This window comes from Vidua chalybeata, chromosome 4 (genome assembly GCF_026979565.1).
Source record: "Vidua chalybeata isolate OUT-0048 chromosome 4, bVidCha1 merged haplotype, whole genome shotgun sequence".
Taxonomy (NCBI): domain Eukaryota; kingdom Metazoa; phylum Chordata; class Aves; order Passeriformes; family Viduidae; genus Vidua; species Vidua chalybeata.
Genome location: NC_071533.1, coordinates 11,399,504 through 11,408,933, shown reverse-complemented (window position 1 = coordinate 11,408,933; position 9,430 = coordinate 11,399,504). Strand labels below are relative to the sequence as shown.

At 38.0% G+C, this 9,430-nt stretch overlaps 1 long non-coding RNA gene across 1 annotated transcript; it reads right to left on the bottom strand.

Annotated features, from left to right (window-relative positions):
• Nucleotides 1–1,927: 1,927 nt before the first annotated feature.
• On the bottom strand, nt 1,928–8,773 carry LOC128787649 (uncharacterized). The gene is made up of 3 exons (XR_008430774.1): nt 8,600–8,773; nt 6,604–6,710; nt 1,928–2,000 (listed from the first exon to the last, which is right to left on the bottom strand). It is a non-coding gene; the product is annotated as an uncharacterized LOC128787649 (long non-coding RNA).
• Between the last annotated feature and the right edge of the window lie 657 nt (nt 8,774–9,430).

Genomic DNA, 9,430 nt, shown 5'->3' with positions numbered 1-9,430 from the left:
CTACCTGTAACATCTGGCAGCAGTCAGATGTGAGAAAGCCCAAATGAGAAGGAGGGAGATAGTGGTTTTAAGTTGAATTGAATAAATAATTTTTCCAGACAAATTATTGCAGTTTGCTTGCGGCCATAAAGGGGAAAAAAACCACCCATGTAAATGGAGGGTAGAATTAGCTTGCTTGGTTGAATTAATTGAATGAATTTATATATTGTGTGGACTTCCAATTCAATTTTTGAGACATTCTGTAAGTTGGTTTAGAGCTTAACAGATGAGTGCTGTAGTACCTAGGGAGTTTTCTCCTTAACTATCCCCAAGAATCTATCAAGCTACACACTAGGCAGATGACTGGGAACAAGTTTTTCTATGCTGTTAGTAGCTTTGCTGTTGGTCTTGATGCAATTTTAACTGGTTTCTAATTGTATTTGGGATTGTTCAGATCAGATTCAGATGGCATTGTTTCCTTCTAAATGATCTTGGTGTTGTTATGAAGAGCCTGACAATATGATGACTGACTTTGCCATCTCATCATATGGACAAGAATATTCAAATTTATTTCTTGCTGAATCAAATGCTTTTATCCCCTCATACCTTATCCTTCACAAAACCTTAGTGTGGTAAGATGTAATGTAGTGTCCTCCACAAAGCTTTTACTCTGGAAAAACTACAGCTTGGTGAAAAGCAAGTATGTGTATGCAAAAGCAGAATCTGTGCCACAGAGAACTGATAACCTGCATAATTCTCAATCATCTCAGTTTTCACTGGAGACATTTTTGTATTCTTGATTTTTGCCAGTTAAGAAGGTGAGATGGTTTGGCTTCTGCGATTGGCTGAGTGATTTGGCTGTCTTTCTCCTCCACTCTACCATTTTTCTTGAATTTTTAAACTGTTTTGGTCTTGATCCATGAACACTTTTGCACTCTCTGTTTTCAAACTGGGAGCACTGAGAGAGGGCAGTGAGCTCTGAGCATAACATTGGATGGGATGGAACATGTCTCTGGCTAACTCAACTCACTGTCCTGTCTGTGTCCTCACTCAGCTTTTCTTTTACTCCCAGCCTACATGTTGGGGAGAGGAGGGGAAGAGAGTGGGAAATAGAGAAAGCCTTGGTGCTTCAGAAATTTTTTTTTTTTTTTGTTTTTTTTTTGTTTTTTTTTTGTTTTCTTTTCACCCAGCTTTGTTGTGTCCACTTAATTGTTCAGAAACAGCCACAACAATGTTGTGTTATTTACACAGTTTTAGCCACAAACTCAAAGCACAACATCATACGGGCTGTTGTGAAGAAAGCTAATTCTGTTCCAGCCAGATCCAGTGTGGATAGGAAACTCTGCCCAAGTTAATTAAAGATAAACAAATCTTGTATAGATTTAACAAGGCACTTTTTCTTCCTATGTAGACAAAGCATGCTAGAAAGTGCTGAATTGTGCAGGAGAGATGAATAAGATTAGAGTGCAGTGGACACAATAAAGCTGTAAAGCCCCACTCCATCCCCCCAAGTTTTACTAAACTCAAGAGAATTTACTAGATTTGAAAGATGGATCATGTCAGTAAATCTTAAGATTTGTTGGCCTGCCAAAGAAGGAGGAACAGAATAATATGGCTTTTTTGTCTACAACAAATTTTGACAGTGCTAATGAGTGCAGAACAAGAAGTGAGAAGGACTGATTTCTGATATCGAAACCAGCTGCTGGGCAAAGATCTCATCCTGTTATACTTGCAAAGTCTCCTGGCTTTCAGAATAAATAATACAGACATTTTAGATACCTTTTTTTTTTTTCAGAATCTGTACAGTAGAATCTTGACAACACTAACATAAAATGTGACACAATTAATCACCCTTAAGTTTTGAAGAGCAATTAGCAGAGAGGCATATTTTGTGTTAGCATTTATATTATGAAGTTAACACAAGGATTGCTTGAAAGTCCAATGTCCACTTTTTTTCATGTTTGCAGTTAAGCTTCTAAGACATTTTTGAGAATGTAAAGTCATCAGGTAGTTCTTCAGCCCTGTGATTTGAGAAGAGAGTTTTAATTATTACCTCAGCAATAAAAATGCATCAGTATTCTGTGTCTTTTGCATCCTTAAAATAGTTGTCTTCATTCTCATTTGAGATGTGATTTTCTGCCTTTTACACATCCTGTTTTCTCCAGAGTAAGAACTAGACTACTTTAGAAACAAAGGCGGTCTATCACCTAAAGCAAAACATGCAGATAATTTGCATTTTGAACTGCTGACCTGTTTGCAGGCCTCATTTTCGCTCTCATGGAAAAGCTCCAAAAATGCCTGTTTTAACCTCACAGGTGCTAAAACGGGAAAAGGGAAGTATGTAAAGAAGGGTACCAGACCTCTTCCTGTCAATAGAGCTGAATAGATTCAGCTATTGTCAGTCAAGTAGATACTAGTGCTATTTACACTTACAAACCCGGTGTTCCTAATCAAAGTCAAGTGTTTGCCATTTCTCAGAGTGGAGAAATTTGACAGCCTCAGTTAAAAGTGATGGAAACAAAAAGACAACAAGCAGTTTTTTGGAAAGGAGAAATGAAGGAGAAAAAAAACCCAAGGAAATGGTCACAGAGACAAATTTGGGGTGGGATTTTCTTTTGTTTGCTTCTATTTCATAAACCAGACTAGCACAGTGCAGCAGCCAAGAAGTGATCCCATCTGTGTAACAAATCCTTTCCTTGTGCTCAGCATTCTCAAAGTGACCAGGATAGGGGTCAGGAGGAAAGGGCATCTGCCCATGCTCTTGATTGACCCATGTCATAAAGGTGAGTTGTAGCAAAAGGAATGAAGTCTTGTCATGAACGCTTAGCAGAGAGCAACCTGTGGCTGAGCACACGAGAGGGGTGAGGTAGAGGCTGTTCAGTGGGACAAACAGTTCTTTAGGTGTGTGTTATTGGTATGTGTTACTGCTCTGCTGTGGCTTTCCAGACACAGCTGGAGTAGTCACAGCTAAATGTAGATATCCACTTTTGGATGTCATAGTACTTTATTGTTTTGTAGGCTTGAAATGTGTTGCTTCAAAATGGTATCTATATCCCCTTGAAAGATGAGTGTGCCTATGTAAAATGGGCATACCTGCCACATCCAGAGGGAATAACTAAAAATCTGCAGGCTGGTCACTCTTCCCTTTTATATTAGATTTAAAACCAAAGATTTCCTCATATAGTTCCTTCCTTTTTTCTCTGTGAACTGTAGTGATTTTTTAAAATGAGAAACAGTAATATAATTTGGTAGTGCAGAAAAATACAATATGTGCCAAATGATTGATCACTTTTGGACTTGGAATCCTCAGGCAACTATTTCACAATACATTTTAGGAGTAGTTTTGAAGATATAAATAGATCATCACAATCTGTGGCAATTAGCAGATAAGAAGAAATAACAATCAGCTCTATATATTGGATATGTAGTAAAGCTGGATTTTAAAACCAAAGGGAACACAAAATTTCCCCTTGCAGCTCATGATTCAGTCTTTCTGTGTTGGAATGCAGCAGCAGAGAAGCTGATTTGTGGGCTACAGCTTAATGACATGTTGTGGTTTAACCCCAACAGTAACTCATTCCTGTTGCTGCTGGCCTACTCTTCTCCAGGAAAAAGTGAGAAAACTTGTGGCTTGAGATGAAAACAGCTTAACAGGTAAAGCAAAAGCTGTGCATGCAAACAAAGCAAAACAAGGAATAAATTCACCCCTTCCCAAGGGCAGGCAGGGGCTTAGCTATCCTGGGAAAACAGGACTTCATCACACATAATGGTCACCTGACTTTCTGTTCTGAGTGTGATGCCATATGGATCATCATACAGAACATCCTTAGGTCAGTTGGGATTAGATGCCCCATCTGTGTCCCATACAAACTCCTTGAACACCTCCAGCTTAGTCACTGATGAGATAAGGAGAGGAAAAGGCCTTGACTCTGTGCAGGTGCTGCTCAGCAATAACAGAAACGCCGTTGCGTCATTAACTCTGTGTTCAACACAAACCCAAAACATAGCCCCATACTAACGGCTGTGATGAAAATTAACTCTACCCCTGACAAAACCTGCACTTCATACAGTAGAAGATGTTGCCTTGCCCTTGGTTATTTATTTATGCCTCCCCTCTGAAGAGGAGATATAACTTATTATGAAGTGGTTGCCAATGTGGTTCTTTAAAAGCCCATACTATTTCTAATAGAGTGACAATTATTGGTTTATTATGTTTGACCTCATTTGGGTTACAGTGAGCTCTGTCAAAGTGAAGATCTAGGGTCATTTGTTTACATGCTCTTTAAAGGACTGCTCTCAATGAGAGAAATTTGGGGGTTAAGTGCCCCTGTGCAAGCTTTTCTTCAGGCCCAGAATAGAAAGAATAATACCAACCTCCTATTCCTGGAGATGAGCTTGATGTTTTTTTCTTAGCAGGATCTTTCACTTTCAGACCCAAAGAAAAGCTTCTGTGCATGAAGACTTGTTTATTGAACTATGTTAGCTGATTCTGCTCAGTTTTCTCTACACCCCGCCTCACTTGGACATTCATGACTCAGTGGGAACAGCATATTTTTGTGCGTTCTGTCTCTTGTTTAAAAAGCTTGATTGTATTATAGCTTTTTAAAATTGCTTTAATCTAGAAAATAAATGCTTTCATCAAATATAGTAGAACAGAAGTCAGGTTTACATAAATACATGGCTCATATGCATACATAGGAGGTAAATGTTTTTGGTAAGGAACCTTTCATAAATGTCTGTCTTGAAGGTAATTTTAGTAGCATGTGGTAAGGTTGCCGGTTTCATCTGTTATGCACCCTTTGCCAAGTGTGCAAAAAGAAACATCACAAGTTATGAATTAATGATTTAATCATGTGTCACTTAGTTACAGCAACTTAAAGGCAGATACCCAGGGGAAAAATAGGCCCCATTTATGGCGCTTCAGGTAGAATATGGTAAAATTCCACACTGTTCCAGACAGAGGATTTATCCTTGGCAGCAGAGCCACAGCACATTGGGAATTCCAGACTGCCCAGAGGCTTTTTGAGTGGAAAGGTGGGGCGTGCATGAGTCCTCACCAACCTCCTCTTGAGGCACCACGAGTTTCAGCGTGCAGTTGATGAAGGATGCACGTCAGTCACCTCTGGCACTGGGGAACTGTCGTGCCCTTGCTATGTGAATATCACTGACTTTGTTTCACGTAATTCTTAGTAAGAATCATTTTTCCTAAATGGGGTAGTGCTCTCAAGAGGCATAAGCCAGTACGTTACTTTATCCCAAGTTTGTCATTCTATTGTGATCATACAGTAAGAAGATGATGCAGCAAAATTCAAGCTTTGGACTTACTGGTTGTTTTGGGTGGTTTTTTTTTTTTTCCTTCAGTAATGAAATTTATAATTAGCATGTTCAAGATGCTAAAGAGCATGTGAGCATGTTAACAACTCTCCAAATGTCAAAATGATTTTGCAGTTTTCATTGGTTGTTCACATTAGGGAAGATGTTTTTTATTGCTTGGTAAGTTTCTTATTGTCACAAAATAGAGCAGAGAAATATTGAAGGGCATCATTCAAATCTGCAAACCAGCAGGGGTTGATGCTAAAGGCCATAGCTGTCTATAACTGTTAAAAGCATAAATTCATAACAATTGGTGCCAATATTGCTTGCTCTAGTCAAATTTATCCAAAAGAATATCTTGTGTATAGAAGATAAAATAAACTTTAAAAGAAGCCTCTTAATGGTGTTACCAGTCTTCTAAAAGAGCACATAGGAAGTCATGTAAGTAATTTTACATAAGGATTATTGTATTAATGGACTTCCTTTAGAGCAAGATAAAACATTCAGGATCATCTCAAGGTAGTTCACTTGCTTGACCAAAATCTTAGTAAGTTCTAAGATGTGTCTTGATCCAAAGAAACATAAATAAAAAAACTTAATCTAAATAATTTGCTTCATAGAGGTGAACTATGCTGCAAATATGTTTTTACATAATAGTTAAATTATTATCTGAAAAGATTCTAGAGCTCTACCACTCCAAAATGAAAGAAGAGATCTGGCATATTTTTAGGATACAATCTTCTGATCATTAGCGTATTCTTAGACATTAGTCATGAGCAAAAATATGTTTTGAATGTAATTGCAACAGCGTGAATGCTGATAAAAGATTAAGGTACTGTCGTGTAGCCAGAAGAATTACTGATTCATGTAAAACACTGATTTCTTTGCAAGTCTGGAAGATGAATGCATGTAGTACATAAGAACAAAAGCTCAGCTGGGTAGAGCATGGTGTTAATAAGGCAAAGGTTGTGGGTTTGAGCCCATGTGGGCCATTCACTTGAGTTGACTCAATGACCCTTGTGGGTCCCTTCCAACTCAGAGTACTTTGTGATTCTGTTTGCATGTTGACAATCACAGTCAGTTCCCTAAAAAGATATTAATGTTTTGTTGAATTCTGTTGTAACTATATCCTCCTGTAATTTTTAGCATGGTATTATTCACAGTAGCCTAACAAAGTGTATTTGTGTTATATGAGCCTGTTTAATCTATCTGCAAAAGACAGTTAACAGGTAGCTTACCTTTAAAAAAAAACAAATTAAAAAAAAATTAACTATGAAATTACTATCCAAATGGTACCAAAAATCCTATTACCTTAACTGAAAGTGCAGAAGAGCAAGGCAGAGTAGTTGAGTCTTCTATTAGGATGGCACCTAATTTAATCCAGGTGAAGTTGGTGGATGATGATCATGCACTTTTTTCTGAGGATCATCAACATGGTCAAAAAAAAGAATGGAGTATGTTCTGTTGATCTATTTTATATATCTGATATTGGCACACAAGATACACCCTGTTTCTCATTTCAAAAATTTCTCAATCATCTCTCAGCCATGTCTGGACCTTGGAAAAACATCCTATAAATGAGGGAAATTAAGGTTTCTGCTGCCCTAGAACAAGGTTATTCCTCCCTTTCTTTTTGGCTAAAGTATTTTTCTAGGGAATAGAAGGGCATGCTTCTAATACTATAAGCTGAAATAATTATGACGCCTGCAATTCCAGTAACTTCGCTGACTGCAAAAATACTGGCTAATGGTGATAGGAACAGTCTGTGAACTGTGAAGTGGTAGCTTATGTATATTGTTCCTGCTGTTTTAGCTGACTGTTAAAGACCCTTGTCCCTCAGTGAGCAGGGTGGTGACCTGCACTCCTGAGACAGCCAGAGAAACAATCCTTGTCTTCTGTATCTGCAGTGAAGCCACTTACATAATCTTTAGTAAAATATTACCTTAAATCCAGTAAGGCATAAATTCATCAATTAAGTCTGTAGTGAATAATCTGTGACATTCTCAGTTTCTGTACAGATGCAAAATGTGTGTGGGTTGATCAGAGTAGCACGTTTGACTCAAAGTATAAGCCTTGGTTACTGAATATGGATAACTCCTTGGTAGCTTTCAGTCTGTTCTGTTAATTAATCATCTTGCTAGTTGAAAATTGGTACCTTTTTTAAAATGAAAGCCCTTCATTTTAAAGTTACAGCTTCTTTACTGAAGTGTTGTCATGACAAAATGCATCTATTAAACTTCCAAATTCTCCTACTATTTTCAAGAGGTCCTTATTGATAAGGACAAGAGTAATTTTCTATTGAACTTTTAATCAATTCCATAAAACATAAATAATTATGACAGTGCCTATAGGTAGATCAAGTAAGGATTTTGTGTAAGAGTTTGTATCTATTTCAGTGGAGGATGGAGGTTACACTCAATTATTCTACATTTTTTGTTTGTTTGTTTGTTTTTTTGTTTTTTTTTTAGTGTCTTCTTAAACCTTATTCAGGGCTGAATCAAAGGCATACTGGTGGCCTGACTTTATGTGTTGCCATGGGTGATGTTGGAGGTTTGCAGCTGCCCTCTGATACACCCTAATACTTGGGCAGTGTGAGATTGATCCAAGGATTAGGTCTGTGCTGTCCATTTGCTTGAAGCCAATTTCCATTTTCTTGTCAGAGACATGTCCTGACTGGGCATGTTGCAGCCAGCACTGTGAAGGCAGAAACTGCTTGAAGTGGAGCTATATGAGCCCAGTAGTCTTTTCCTTAAAGGTAGCTGCTATCAGCTCCTTTGGAAATAACCCAACCAAAACCCCACAAGACCTTTTCCCTGGCAATAGGGAAAGAGAGACCCTGGGTTTCATTTATTGTTGGAAGATGCTTCCTTCTCTTCAAAGTCTAGTCATGCTAATTCTCAGAGTTAAGCACTGCTTTTGTTGAACCACATCTTATTATCCATTTATCTGCTGAAATGCTGCACTGTGGGATGTGGATGCATGTTATTTAATCCCTGATAGGCAGATACTTCATCCTTTGGTAAGCAATTAGATTTTCACCTGGCAATTACTTTTCATTCAAAATGGATTAGGTGAAAATACAAATGAAACTACTCACAGCATTCACAACAGATAATATGGGTACTAATGTTTTAGGCTTTAGTGGAGAAATAAGGAAAGCATTTCTACACAGAAGTAAAATGGGAAAGATTACTCTCTCTGCCTGTATTCCTCTGACCTCCTGAGCTGCCTCCCTGACCAGAGTGCTGGAGTGTATCTTCTAGAAAAATTTCCTTTTGGTAAATTCTAAACTGCTTCAGAAACTCACTTGGAGGCTTCCTTGGTTCAATTTAAACTCCTTCTTCCTCCGAGGCTTACTGATTTTATGGAAGTGAGAGATGCTTCAAAGCCCTGACAAATGAAAGACTAGTGTGCTACTTTTGGAGATGCAAACACTGGCATAGCAGCCCAGAGGCCACGACCAGCAGTCAGATCAGTGAAGTGCATCTTCTGGACTGTCTACCCCCACTTAGCACTTTAGTCAATGCCCGTATCCATGGGTACAATGATGAACATGCAGGGATGTTCTAAACAGATGATATTAGCACAATGGGATTGTTGCTAGCTCTTGGTTGAGAGGAGATGTAGCTGTGGTTTGTAAACTTGAGGATGCCAGGTTTGGAGGGAGACAGTCAGTCTCTAAGGGACAACATGTTTCCCCACAAAACAACAACAGGAAGGCAATTTTGCCTAAGACCTCACTTAAAAATAAGTAGATGTTTGACACTGAGTAGCAATGCTGAAGTGTTAATAACTTGGAAATGTTGTAGAATAAAGTCATGCAATGTACTCTTACCTTGCTTGTAATTTAATTAGTCAGTTTTGATGAGGCTTTTTTTTTTTTTTTAATTTCCTAGTAGGTTAAGAATGTCTTCTAACAAGACTAAATAGAAAAATTGATAATATCAACAAAGCTGTGCTTTTCTATAATGTCAAAAATAAATTCCCAGTTATTTGCTGGCAAGGACATGAAAGCAAGCAATCAAGCAATTATCTATATATGAACCACATGTTTTGGAATGCAGGTGTTATAGTGGAAACACTTGAAAAAAAGATTATTTTCTGTTATAACTGTTCCTATTTTAGCAACTTCTAGTCA